General features: G+C 35.7%; 1 protein-coding gene across 1 annotated transcript in view; it reads left to right on the top strand.

Annotated features, from left to right (window-relative positions):
* The window catches only part of KIF6 (kinesin family member 6), a 484,487-nt gene that overhangs the window by 154,869 nt on the left and 316,120 nt on the right, over positions 1–13,498 (top strand). The window lies entirely within an intron of this gene.

Raw genomic sequence — 13,498 nt, 5'->3', positions numbered from 1 at the left:
TGGTGTACAACAACAAATCAATGACAATTCGTTGTGCTTTTTATTTTTATTTTTTATTCCCCCTCCCCAGTTGTCTGCTCTCTGTGTCCATTCGCTGTGTGTTCTTCTGTGACTACTTCTATCCTTATCAGCGGCACCGGGAATCTGTGTTTCTTTTTGTTGCATCATCTTGTTGTGTCAGCTCTCCGTGTGTGTGGTGCCATCCTTGGGCAGGCTGCACTTTCTTTCACACTGGGCAGCTTTCCTTATGGGGCGCACTCCTTGCACTTGGGGGCTCCCCTACACGGGAGACACCCCTGCATGGCACGGCACTCCTTGTGTGCATCAGCACTGCGCATGGGCCAGCTCCACCCGGGTCAAGGAGGCCTGGGGTTTGAACTGCAGACCTCCCATGTGGTAGGCAGACGCCCTATTTATGCTTTAGTTATAGCAAGTTTTGCATAATTTTTGAAATTTAAAAATGATCAGTCCTTTCTTCCTAACCTGAAATCATCGATATAATGGCATATGTTACATATCTATATATTTTCATGCATTGAGTTAATATTTATAAAGCATTTAGAACAATGCATGGAACATAGGAAGAGCACTAGGCATTTGCAGCTATTATGGGCAGATCTGAGGAAATATCATGGTGTTTAATAGAAATATATCTCAGTGCAATTTTGGTGACATACATCCACTAAAAATTATTTGTCGTTTAACTGAAATTCAAATTTAAGTGGGCACCTGTATTTTAGCTGGCAACTGTAGGCAAGGACCATGATTGACCCAACTTGGTCAGGCGCCCAAATCTCAGCCAGTCACTGACTGGAGATGGAGAGTTGTGAAGCTCTCATCCAGCTGCACTACAGTAAAGGAATGGGGTACGGTGGTGGTGGTGTGGGAACAAGTCCCCAAATGAACACATTACTCTCTTCACTGGCCCTTATCTTTTTAAAACTTGCTCCCAGAGTTCCATGTATTACTTCGTCTCTGAAAACCAGCAGTAGGTGAGGGTAGTAAACAGGGAGGGGAAGTTGTCTGAGAAAATTCCATCAAGTGACCATTTTTTCTGCCCCATTTCCATCCTCTAGAATGTACCACCTTCAACTCGCGATAGATAAATAGAAAGCAAATTCAAATAGTAAGAGCATAGACTTGGTTTATGTTATTGTGTTGGGCTCTTAGGGTTTGTGTGCTTGTGTGTATATATCTGTGTGTTTACCAGTTCAACATGAGTATTTTTCAACAGATTAATTTATATAGGTTGAATTTATGTGTCACATATAATATGGATTTAAGGACCCTTAAATTATTTTCATCTTGTTTTGCTTTTCAGGTTTTGCATTTGTACTTGGTGCCTCAATATTTTGCTTATGTGGCCATATACAATACTCTTATTTGTCATAATAGTTCAAGATTGAGGAATAAAGGCAGATTAAGAATTAAGGAGTCAAATGACCAGATTTAGCATGTCCCATTAATCCTCTTCTTCCACACACAATTTAAAAAGCAGCAATACCAAATATTCTGGATCCTTCTGCCCAATGTAATGTGAAAAAGAGAAGAGATAGATGTATAAATGCCATTTGAAACCAAGTGGGTGAACCTATCCCTGCCTTATTGCTAATCTTCCTCCAAACACGAATCATCCCTGGAGAAGTTTAGGTCTCCTCCAAACTAATTATGTTCCCTTGCTATTGTTTTGTAATTAAACTTCCTTTGTGCAATTATACAACTTTCCCTTCCATGTTTTTACCACCTTACAAAATTCCATTTTTTTCTTATACTTATGGACTGGTGTGTAATAATAGTACCATACATAGTGAAACCTGAGGAAATCCAATTCTAATATTGCTGGCTGTGCAATTTTTCTTTTATTCATTTTTTTTCTGTGTGAAGTCCAATTTCTTTAAACCTAATAACTTTTGAATGCTTCTGTGAGTGTTTTTATGTTTTCTTTAGTAATAATAGCTATCACGTTATAGTGAGAATCTGTTTGACATACTTGGCATCATTGTAGACATGTTATATATATTATTTCTAATTCTCATTTTATAGGTGGAAACTGAGGCTTAAAGAATTAGACTACTCGTCCAAGGTCACCCAATTAGTAAGAGGCAGAGCCAGGATTCAGCCTCAAGTCTGACTGATTTGGGAGCATAGGTTCTTTCCCTACACCACACTTCACAAGTACAGTACTCAGATAGACATATGTCAAATTTTCAAGTGAGGATGTATTTCTGAATTATTTAAAAAGTATATCAATTATTTAGCACTTTAGCTCTTGAATTCAATGAAAGCAAATACATGAAACTATAAATGAAGAGTAACTGTCAACCCCTGAAAATACTTTATTATTCAAAGCCTTTAAAAAAGCATGTTTTGGATTACAATCTAGCTGTCAATTTAATTTGTAGGCACAGAAAGAGCATACCCGGATAAAAAGAACACACTAATCATCCTGTTTTTTTAAGCGAGGTTCCCAATTTCCCATTTATACAAAGGGAAATTCAGAAGTTGCCATAGTAATCAGAAAACATTTGCAAAACAAAGTCTGAATATGTGGGACACAAAGTGAAATGCTCTTTCCTTTCAGGTCTCTTACCCATAGCCAGCATTTTAAGGAACTGATATTAAGAGTAGCTTCATACTCTTCTTATTTATAGAGAACTCTTAAAAGATTTCTGTAATCCCACCAATGTTCTGAATAAAACCTCATTTTGTCCTAAGGGTAATTTTTTTTTTAAAGTGGAATTGCTGGGCCAAAAAGAAGAAATACTGTAACAGCTGAATTGTGTGTGACCCAGTATTAAAGCACACTAGTAGCAAGCATGACTTGATACTTTTTTTTTCTTGTAGTTGAAAATATTTCTATCAACCAATCTAATCGAATTGAATTCTCCACTCTGCATTTTATTGTCAGACCCTGCACAGTCCCAGAGCTGGGGATACTTGTCCCCTATATATGGTCTAGAACACTCTGTCCTCCTCTAGTGGAAACCTGAATTAGAATATCCTGTGGTAGTGAAGAAGTGTTGTTTCATGGATCCCTTTTCTGATTGATTGATTCAGAATATCTGCAGTGAGGCCCAGGAATCTGTATTTTAGCATTTAAATGTATGAAGGTTAAGTTGGTGGCAGTTTGGGATTTACAATTAAGAAGGATGGTTGAAACCTACTCTCGGAGAAGATGTAAGCAAGTCTATATCCTATGGCCTTGCCAATACCACAAAATGTTTAAATTCTGCCAATTTGATGGGCAAAAAAAAAATCTTTTTTTTATTTTGCATTTTTCATTGTCAGATTTTTTATATCTTTACTGACCATTTGCATTTCTGCTTTTGCTTATGTCTTCTATTAGTTTTGTGCTTAAAGTGTCCAGGGAGTATTAAGGTTGATTTCATGAGTGCTGGCAGTTTGTCTTGTTCGCCTGTATCTTCAGTACCTAGGCACAGAACTTGATATATAGTAGGGCCGCAGTAAATAATTGTTGAATGAATGAACATTAAAGAAGATTATTTTTTGTCTTTGTCATGTATTTAGCAAGTATTTTTCCTATTTTAGAAATTTTCTTAGTTTTAGTTTCTTTTAGGGGGTGTTTTTTGATAGAGGCAAATCATTGTTTTTTTAAGGTTTCTGTTTTTGGTGTCATGACTTGAAATGCAGGAGCTCACTGATGTATAATTCTAATTATTGTAAAGTGATCTGTTATTTTGAATTGAAATTTGATATCCGATCTCATCTCTTGTTCCCATTTTGGCCTGGGGTGTGGAAAGAGATGGCATCATGAGGTTAGAAGGGATCTTCTTAGAGGTTTCTGGAGTCTAAGGATTTTACCTAAACCTTAAAGATAGATGTGCTGAATTAACAAAATCAAAATTTGTAGCTGAGGGTTTATTTTGAATCTAGAAGTAGTCTTCATTGATAATGTACCATTTAAATATTCATTTTAAGGAATCATAATACTGCTCAATTAATATGGGCCTCTTTAGAAGATGAGAATAGTATATGGGGTGTGAGTGGGGTTAATAGGTGAATGACAGAGTTTTAAGAACAGCAGTCATTAAACATGATGACTAATAACATGAAGATAACATGGAAGGAAAGAGCAGTTTCACTGTATGATTGTATTTGTTGACAACACTCAAAGTCCTAATTTCTTTCTGTGGTGTGTATGGGAAATAAGGGGATTATGGTTGCAATTAGTGTTCCCAAATCATGTTCTGTTGGTTCATTAGAGGGTCATGGACTAGCATATGCTCATAGATTTTTATATGAAAGACATGCATATTACTTGTATATAATTAGCAAGTTTATTGTAAGATTTATGAGCCTGGGAAGAGCAAAATACACAGCACGCCTTGATCTTATTATAAAAGGAATATCATCTCTTATTATTTGGTCCCAATAGGCAGTTAGAAACCTTTGCAAAATACGCGTTGATAATTCTAACCTCTTCTTTCACCTGTTGTATGTATATAGTAGTTATGGAAGGAAGAAAACTTAAATTTGGGTCACCTACTATATGTATTAGGCATTTCTCTCCTTGGTCTCCTCTAACCTAATTTAGTGGTATTGCAAGAACCATGAGTTTTGAAATGTAAAACATGGATTGAAATAGATGAAATGATATAGTAATATACTAGAATGTGTAACAGCAATTATTAGTATGTTAAAAGGTACATGTTCCATATGCATGATACAGGGAACACAATCCTTTTGGATGCAAGTGTTTTAGACCCAGAGCTTTTTCTGATCTTCAAGATATCATCTCTGCTTAAATGGAACAGAAGAAAGTCATTTTTACTCTAGTCCCTACTCACCAACAACAGCAACAGAAAATGAAAAAATCCATCCACCTTGAAACAAGGAAACACCTCAAACTATGAGAAAACCTGACAAATACTGGGAAACCTGACAAATACTGTGAACTGTGGTGAGGGGGAGTGCTGAGAGCCAATACACATGCCCTCCATCTCAGGCAAGATACACTTTCCCCTTAAAGAAATGGTCACAATTCTCAAGACCAAATCCAATGATCTTCTGGTTAGAGTGATGAGATCTAAGAGGATAGGCAAGTTTTGGAGAAGACTCTTGGAATAGTGTATAGATAATTCATTCTATACTAAAGAAGGTGGATTCAAAAAAGAAACCTTAAAGATAGGCCATTTTCATGAACAGTGGTCTAGGCTAACTGCCAAGAAGGGTGACCTTTGGTGTCGTGGGGTTTAGGAACTGGGAGAAGCAGTAATCATCAAATCAAACACAGGGAGTTTGTGATTTGAGGGATTTTACAATGAGCCACCCTAAACCCCAAGTACTTAACATTGAAAAGGTTTATGATCTTAAAGTAAAGGATATAACAGATACAATGAAAAAGGATTCAGAACACAAACCCAATTTGAATATTCCTTCATCTCTTCTCCAGACTATTCTTTATCAGAGATTGACTCGTTCAATGATAAAATTATCAGAAAGAAAATTTCTCCCTGTACAGCTCAAGACCTCTCCAGGGTATAGGGAGCAGGGGTAGGACTAAGGAACATTCATTTTAAGACTAATAACATCAGAGAGCAGAGGAAGTGCTCTTCATAATCTTAAAAATGTTGCCTAAATGCAAATTTTATTTTAAAATATAGCTCAAAAATATACAAGGGTTCAAAGAAAATAAGGCAAGAAAAGATGACAAACAAATTTGAAGAGCTCAGAAAAGAAATGAAAGAGAAAAAGCCATTAAAGAGATGAAAACACCATTAGAAGCAAAGAAGGGAGAAAAGGAGAAAGCAAAGAAGTATAAATATGGTTGAAAATTAACTCAGGATATAAATAAAAAAGAAAGGGGGTACCTAGAAAAAGACAAGGAAGAACATAATTTTGCATAATTAGTATCTGGAAGAAGAGAATGGAAGAAATGGAACAGAAAAAAATATGGGGGGTGTGAGAAAACCTAGAGAACATTCCTGGAATTTAGAATTACTAAAATCTGTAGATGAAAAGGACATCATGTATCCAAGAAAAAACTGAAAGAAATCAACTTGAAGACATACCCTGGTGATGTTACTAAATTTAAAGCTAAAGAGCTTTATGGGTATCCAGTCAGAAAATGCAAGTCAACTATAAGTGAAAATAAAATAGGCTCTTCTCAGATATTTCCACAACAACTTTCAGTGTTAGAAGACTGTAGAACAGGAACTGAAGCAAGATTATTTTGTCCCAGTAATTTTATACCCAACCAACTTGTCAAGTTATCCTTAAAAACAAAGGTAGCACATGAACATTTTCAGGCATATGTGAATCCTTTGAGAAAAGTGCATGGGAATCTCTTTGAAAATTTCTTGACAAAGAAATCTAACAAAATAAATTTAAGAACTCAGAAACCTAGTATAATTACAAAAGGACTGGTATGAAACACTGAATTTATTTAAACATAGACATAAAATTAAACATCTGTGTAAAGTAAATATAAACCTTAGTTGTATAAAAGTAATAGAGCTAACAAAAATTTGGAGTTATAAAGGAGAGGGTAGAGGTAAATAACTTCCTCATATTTCATAGCAAGATATGAATAGAAACTAAATTTCAATGATATAATTAAAAAACTATAATGGTCCAAGTCTCTTAATGTTTTCCGTTAGTCTTCTTAACTTTAAAGAGATCTCTTTTTTTAGAAAATATCTCTAATCATGAAGAAACATGTATCTGAAGCTCACCAGTTCTTTCAGTTTTACTCTAGTTTCTTTTTTCATCAATTAAATTTGAGTAACATTCAACTTAAACCTTTTTAATTAACCATTGTATGTGTGGTATGATTTGGTTTTGGTAAGATTACTTCTATCCTTCTATTTGTATATATGTATATAAATAAATGCCTAAATAATGTTTATCAAACATTAACATTAGTTATTATTGATTGGAGGCATTTTCATATTCTTCTTTGTTCCTTTCTACATTGTCTGGATTTTTAGAAATATTAAGTATGGTATATATAATTAGTGCTCACCAAAACTTCTGGCTTTTTCCTTCTGAGTGCTTCCTTGAAGGTAAGAGTGTTTCTGTGACTTGCTCTAACCAATTAAATATGAGTGGGTTGAAGGATTTAAGAATTGGTATATAGATCTTAATCTCCTCCCATTTTGTGGCAAACCCTATAGCTTCATGTTGAGATGATGGCAGTGTAGATGATGGCGCCTCCATCAACCTGGGTATCTGGAAGACAGATATCTGGAGCAGAATCATCATCAACTTGTATTGGACAAGTAATGTGAGCAAGAAAGAACCTTTGTAATTTTAAGCCTCTGAGATTATGGGTTGTATATTACTTCAATATAACCTGACTTACCTTAAGGAATATAATATATATTTATCATTTTTACAAAAGCTATAAACTTATTATTCCTTCAGAAAATTCAAATGTAGCTTTGCTTTTATAGTAAGAATACAATGTGTGCATTAATACTTTTCTAGAAAAGTTCAAGACAACTTACAATATTAAAACACATATAAATCAAAACAAAATTATCAAAGAGAAAACTTCAAAATTTTTAAATTCAATTTATAAGAAGAAAGATGTATGACAGGCAACTGTAGGAGTTCATTATTGTCATTAAGGACAAATGTTGCTATGATTCTTCTTGCAGTCAAATAAAATAAGGAGAAATATTTTGGGTTGCATGGTTTTCACTGTTCAGAGTGCAAACTTTTGCCCTGGTAGGTGATATAATGATATCTTTTCAAGGATGATAAGCACGAATGATAATTGAATATTATTCCAATTAAAGATACAGGTAAATTTACTTCTTGCTTTGCCATAGGTACTGACACTTAGATTTTGATATGAATATGTTTTATTTTGATTTGCCAAGTCCTGGAGAAATGACCCTCAGGAGAGCAATACTCTTCAATCCTGATATCCAGCAGAGGAAGCTTAAGTAGAACCACCACTAATTGTGACATTCACTTTTCCTAAAATTATCAAGTCAGCTAATAGATCTTTGAAAATGTGAAAATAAAAAATCTATGAAATTGTTTATAGACTTTTTAGGAAGGCTGTATAACAAAACATACTAGGCTATTCTTATTAGAAAGGTGAATCATAATTGCTAGAAAGACCATTCTTATTATATGTTCCAGATTGCTCCAAAGCTTAATTTTAAATTGTAAACCAATTTGATTTGCCTAGTCTGTTTACTTTGGCAATACACTGGATAAGAAAAGGACCTAGAAGCCTACAACTGGGGAAAATGATTTTGATTACTTTTCTAAAATTCAGTTGTCACATACACAAAATAGTCAAAAATAATAAAACAAAATTTATGAATTCCAATGGAATAGTATCCAATTGGGGATATTTTCCTGCTAGGCAGTGTGCTCTGAAACAACCCCAGAAAAGAGGGAAATGGGTATTTTATAGGGTCAGGCGCTAAACCAACAATCAGGTTCTGTCAGTCCTCAAACTTCCTGGCTGAGTTACGACATATCACGAGCACAGTGGACCTCCTAATCCAAACCACTTAATATGGGAGGAATAAATAAGGAATCACGTACCTGATGGCGGTGGTGGCGAAGATTAGGTACTCCTAGGTTAAGGGTGAGGTTTAACCTGAAAGACTGGAATATAAGCCTAGAAATATTTAGAAGAAACCAAACGGAGGTTAGTATTTTCAGTCATCAATTCAGACAGAGCAAATGAGGAGAGGGAAAGATAAATTAGGATATCTGGTTTGAAAGTGTTAGCAGGCGAGGTGAATGAAAATCTGGGTTCTCTGTTGCTGCTCCTGTCTTACTTGGTTTGCTTTGAAGAGTCACAAGTTTGTACATTATAAGCTCCTCTTCATCTTAGAGAGGTTTTCTTCACCTGACCTATTCCAGATTAGTATAATTTCTTACTGAAATTTGTGTAGTGATTGGGAAGGAAAAAGACATTTGGGTATACAGAAATGGATTGTAATATACGTTAAAAGATAACGGTGAGAAATGAAGAAGCTTTCAAGGGACCGTTGAAGACTTTTAACACAATATGAAGAGGTCATTAGAATCTTTGAAGTCTGTATTAACTACAATCATTTTGAGGTGATTAGAAAACATCTAAGTTAAACCAGCAGTAGGAAAAGTCCTCATGTTACAAAAAGTAGTATAATATTTTTAAAACCACATTTCATTTATTGATTCTTGCACCAAAAATCAAAAATTTCAATCTTGAAAATGACTACACACATACATACACACAGACACAAATCATCATGAAATAATGAAAAATAAGTGAAGATTTTAATTTATAGGGAATCCTTGTTGATCTGCCTATAAGAATATGTACAACAAAATCATAGAGAATGAGGATTGGTTGTTGCACATCTGCAGTACCAAAAGGGAAGATGTTAAAGCAGTCCTTTTGAAAATGTTTCAGTGTAACCTTATTTTTCTTCTTGTGCTGATTCTTTTCACATTTTGGCTTTTGGTTGAGGAGTATCTCCTACTCTGTAAAAATGATTCTTGTTTAATGAGCTTTGAGAATGTTTGATCCTGTGAACCAGCCTCTGGAAATGGTAGCCATGCCATTGTCAGTAAGTGGCTTCAAGGACTGTAGGAGAAGGGGCTTTAGTCTGCCCTCCATTCTTCAATACGAACATTTGACATTTTCTTTACTTACTTCTCCTGTATTATATAAATGTTCTAGAAGGGCAGCTTTAAGTACCACCTCCACTAATACATTCCTGCTTCAAACCCCTTCTGTGTAGACATTTTGAAGCCACTATTGTCTGACAGGGTAATTTTTTTTTTTGGTGATAGGTGAATTTTTTAAAAAAATTTATTTATTTATTTTATTGACTTTGTAATAATATTACATTAAAAATATATATGTGAGGTCCCATTCAACCCCACCCCCCCACCCCACCTCTCCCCCCCCCAGCAACAGTCATTCCCATTCCCATCATCATGACACATCCATTGGATTTGGTAAGTACATCTTTGGGCACCTCTGCACCTCATAGTCAATGGTCCACATCATGGCCCATCCTCTCCTCCATTCCATCCAGTGGGCCCTGTGAGGATTTACAATGTCCGGTGATTGCCTCTGAAGCACCATCCAGGGCAGCTCCATGTCCCAAAGACGCCTCCACCTCTCATCTCTTCCTGCCTTTCCCCATACCCATCAGCCACCATGTCCACTTTTCCCAATCCAATGCCACCTCTTCTATGTGGACATTGGATTGGTTGTGTCCATTGCACCTCTATGTCAAGAGGAGGCTCAGATTCCACATGGATGCACTCCTGCTTTCAGTTGTAGGCACTCTAGGCTCCATGGTGTGGTGGTTGTCCTTCTTCAACTCCATCTTAGCTGAGTGTGGTAAGTCCAATAAATCAGATTGTAGGTGCTGGAGTCTGTTGAGGCTCAGGACCTGGCTATCACATTGTCAGTTGACAGGGTAATTTTTGAGTCACCTTTTACAATCTCTATCACTCTGTTCATACCACACAAAATAGTCTAGTCACTAAGCACACATCTGCGGCCTGATGGAGCACACCATCAGCCACCATTGCTCACTATAGCAAATCGTTCATTACAGTGACCTCATTTTTTAAACAATGAACATTTCAAAATCCATTTGGAGTTATCTATTCTTTGAATACTTCCAGAGATTGTATTTCCCATTTTAGTGATTTTCTGCTTTATGCACACTTGCCAACTGTCCTATCTGAATGCAATGGCTAAAGCCAATTGAGATTAGTACAAGGAAGTTCATGAAGATATGAGCTCTGAGTAGGGTTGTCTTGGGAGAAGGGATGGGACATACTTAAGGAGGACAATCTAGGCAAGAGAAATTATAGTTGAAGATGCAAGGGATAGTGGTAATCAGCATCAAATATAATTGAAGCCCAAGAAAGTTAGAAAGATTTGAGTCAGTCTAGCTATTTAAAATAACTCCAAATTTCTCAAATGAAATTAGCTGTATTCCAGGGACTTAAAAGAGTTTACAGGTGTAGTCTCAGAATTATTTGAAGAGTTTTTTAAATTATGGAGATGCCATAGAAATTCCAGAAAACTAGAACTGAGCAAGACTCAACAATTTAACACATATTTTTGAGTACCACTGTGTCCTACTAGAGTTACCACAATGGATAAGACAGTCTGCCCTCAAGGAGCTCAGAGTCAATATGGAAAATCTTTGTGATAGAGCTAACTTTTCAGATGGAATGTCAGTGAGAAGTATGATTTTGCTATGCTAGGGATGGCAAAGAAGAAAACTGATTTTCACTGACAAAGGCTAAAGATGAATTTATAAGGGATCCAGGGAGCCTGAGTTTTTAAACTTTCACCTCATAAAAGAAAAGCATCTATTCTTAATTTTCCAAAAGGGAAAATATATTTGGAAAATGACAAATTAGTATTTTTGATAGCAAGCCCTAGGAAAAAAGTGATAAAGGATTATTAAATAATGGCCAGTAAGCAATTAGAAAAGTCAATACCAATTCACCTTAAACTAATACCACTCACTTTTCTGATAGAGTAATAAAAATTGGTAGATAAAGTGGATTCAATTTATTTAATAAAGTCTCAAAATATCTCTAAGGATATAAAGAAAAATTGTAAGTATATGAAGTATATGAAAGTACTTGAATTGAAGCCAGTTGTTGTTATGCCCTACTCAATGTTTTACAAATTGGATGATGATATGCAAGATATTTTCATTTGTAGATAGCACAAAAAACTTTGAAGACAATCAATGTCCAGGATTATCTAAGTAGATTGAAATGCAGGGGTAAAAACTAATCAAATACTGTCATCAGACAAACAAATATGTACGTGTACACATGCATGTATCCCAGAGAAAATCTATGGCATGATTAAAAGGCTGGAACAAAGCTGGTGTAATAACACTTCATATGCTGTTTACTGGCAATACTAGATTTTAGATTGCCCAGTTTCCAAGAAGCAATACATCCAGTGTCCCCTGCTGTAGCTAGAGTACATTTGAAAGTGTATGTTAAATTCAGAGTGCCGTATTTAGAAAGGATTTTGATTAACAGTGGCAACAGTTGAAGAAACTAGAGATATTTTGTTTTAGGGAGCATTCTACTTTAGTTCAGAGAGGTAGAAAGGATTGACATAATCAAATATACCTTTAAAAAATACTACTATGCAGAGTGGAAATGAATTGAAGTGGACAAGAAGAATATGGAGAGGCTAGTAAGGAGGGAACATAGTAACCTAAGTGAGAGTTAAAGGATGTTTGGTTAATGATTGAGATGGAGGTAGAATCAGCAGGAGAAGGATGATTGGATATCCATCCTTGGGACAGAATGAACGAAAGGAACTAGATTGTTTGGGAGAAAATTATGTGCAAGATGCCAGCAAAACATTTCAGTGACAATCATCAGTCAAATGGTTGGAAATTCTATTCTGGCATAGAGAGACATTGAGGTTAGAAATAAGGATATGGAAAGCATCTGAAAAGAGGGACATTGACAGTGATGGAGATTTATATGACGTTTTATAGTTCACAGACCTCTTCAATACTAGTAACTCAATTGGTATTTAGTATAAGTCTTTGCAGCAAAACAGATCTTATTACCACATTCCAGATTCATGAAAAGCAAGATTTTCTTCATGTAAATTTGCATAATGTTTCAATACTAGTAAATAACAGAACCAGAACTTGAAACCAGATCATCGTATAAAATTCTAAGTTTTTGGGTTTTGTTTTAAAAATTGCACTACAATGCCTAACCAATGAGTATTAGAGCTGTAGAATAAGATGAGTTTCCCAAGAAGAGGAAATATGATGACCATAAGTTAGGGCCCACCTATTTTTAGAGACTGGAAAGAAGAGTGTCAGTAAAGGAAAAGGATGTAGGGCAGCTAGAGAGGGATAGAAGACTAGGAGAATTTTTGACTGTAGAAACCAGGAGGACGGGTAACGTGGAGGGAGGGTTTCCAGAATGAGGGAATGACTAGGTTAGCGTTCTCAGATATTATCTAGAGATTTAGGAGGCTCACCGCTGAGAGCAGATTACTTTCTTGACCACACATTTTGCTTCTTTCTCATTGTTAAACCTTTCAGTTCACAGGTTGGGTTTCAACTCCTGAACTGGATTATGTAAGTTTTTTGAGGGTAAAGTCCACGTCTTTTTTTCCCTGTAGTCGCCATACTGCCTAGTACAGAGCAATATACATAGACTGATAGGAAATGTGAACGCTCTCTGCATGCGGATGATTAATCATCACTAGAACTTTTCCAAAGGCACAGTCCTTAGTTGCCAAAATCACATTTGCTTAAAGTGTGCACTTAAGTTTAAATGACTCTGCCTAAATGTTGCCATCTGTTAGGCAGTTTCAGAAATATTTTAATACTATTTTCCCTTTAAAAGGACAAACATAGGGGCATGCCTATGGAACATAAAGATGTCCTTAAATAAATACAGAGCAGACACCAGCACATCCAATCACTTAAAGTCCTACACATCAGGAATGTTCTCTGAGGTTTAAGAACATTTTAGCTAAGAGAATACTACT

The sequence above is a fragment of the Dasypus novemcinctus genome, chromosome 11 (genome assembly GCF_030445035.2).
Source record: "Dasypus novemcinctus isolate mDasNov1 chromosome 11, mDasNov1.1.hap2, whole genome shotgun sequence".
In the NCBI taxonomy this organism is placed as follows: Eukaryota; Metazoa; Chordata; class Mammalia; order Cingulata; family Dasypodidae; genus Dasypus; species Dasypus novemcinctus.
This window is presented reverse-complemented; position numbering and strand designations above follow the sequence as displayed.